This window comes from Ananas comosus, linkage group 23, assembly GCF_001540865.1.
Source record: "Ananas comosus cultivar F153 linkage group 23, ASM154086v1, whole genome shotgun sequence".
NCBI lineage: Eukaryota > Viridiplantae > Streptophyta > Magnoliopsida > Poales > Bromeliaceae > Ananas > Ananas comosus.
The window spans coordinates 7,503,722-7,505,232 of NC_033643.1; the positions used below are offsets into that span (position 1 = coordinate 7,503,722).

The 1,511-nt window shown below is 34.9% G+C and overlaps 1 long non-coding RNA gene across 1 annotated transcript in view; it reads right to left on the bottom strand.

Annotated features, from left to right (window-relative positions):
- Positions 1–1,256, bottom strand: part of LOC109727859 — a 7,780-nt gene extending 6,524 nt beyond the window's left edge. Inside the window, exon 1 of the long non-coding RNA XR_002220861.1 lies at positions 168–1,256. This is a non-coding gene — a long non-coding RNA (uncharacterized LOC109727859). The remainder of the gene's footprint in view (positions 1–167) is intronic.

Consider the following 1,511-nt stretch of genomic DNA (forward strand, 5'->3'; position numbering starts at 1 on the left):
TGTTTTTTTTTTTTTTTTTTTTTTTGTATTGGTAGCATTTACCTTCGTAGGATAGGAAATTGTCTTGTTTGACAAATGCAGCAGTAAATAAACATTAGCATTACTCAATTGTTGTGACTTGATGATGATGATGAGGTTGAGAGAATATTGTACGGATGTCATGTTACCTGTTATTGAAGGATCGTTTCTCCCAGTTTCCTTTCTTTTATGCTGGTAAGTGCTTTGGGTATCCAAAAAGGGGCACATAATATATTAGTCACATGCAAAAAAAAATTTTGTACTCGTAACCATTTTGCTGTTCAGTTGCAGCAGAATGCATCTTAGCCATCAACATTTGATCACCAGGATGTGTGTTGTCGTAGATGAGCAACATGCGTGCAGGAAAAATCCTACGCATGTGTTCGTAAGAATCTCCAATTCCGTCCGCAGCGTTATTTCCATAATTTGTTGTTGTTCTTGACAAATCTAAAATATTCTGAAATTGAAATAAGTAAAATATTGTACATTATAAAATTTGATATATAATAATAAAGAGCATACAAGAAGTGCGGCATTCTGCGAATTTCATCTCTCTCATCCGGTATCAGATCGGCTTACAAAGCATATGGCTGCGGCCGGCTGCGAGTTGTCTTTGAAATAAGGCACCGCACACTGGAATCGACCTCCGGATCGACGAGATACAAGTGCAGAATCTAGCATCTATCGAATCCGTCGAAACTTTTGGGTCGAATTCGGAGGGCTTAGGATGGTTTTATCGTGATTTTGTAAGGAACGGGAAGGCGGCATGTTGCGGCGCTACATATTTAAGGAAATTTTTGAATATCTACAAATGGGGTTATTAAATGCGAAAAAAGGCTAACCCGGCAAAAAGTTATGACCTTGAGAAGTCGAGCCCTCGTATTTTAACCATATCTTCACCGTTCAGAGTCCAAACAGAGCTTGAAAATAGTTGTCGCATTCTTTTTCGAAAAATACACACAACGGCATATAATATGATAAAATCTGATCGTTGGTTAGAAAGTTACAATCCCGAGAAAATATTGTCGAAAAATATTGGGGGACCAATGGTGTAATTAATCCTGCTATCATAGCGAGCAATGCTACTCATACGTTCCAAAAAGAATGTACATTATACATCCCATCCATCTAATAGATGAGATTGTATTACTTATCAAATCGTACAACAGGTAAAACAAATTTATCCATTGAAGTGATGGGTGTATATCACCCAAAAATAGGGAGTATTGGTCAAAGGAAGTCTACTATATAGCTGTCACATTACATGTATCATCTATATTCAATGAATCACATCTCTTTTTTTTTTTTTTTTTTAAATACAATAAATTTTTTTTAAAAAAATTACAAATGGATGGATTATTTTCAGAAAAGTAATGCTAAATTCAACACTTTTTTTTTGTATTGTTAGCATTTACCTTTGTAGGATAGAAAATTGTCTTGTTTGCCCTTCCTGTTTAAATTATGAAAGGCTTTGACAAATACAAAAATAAATA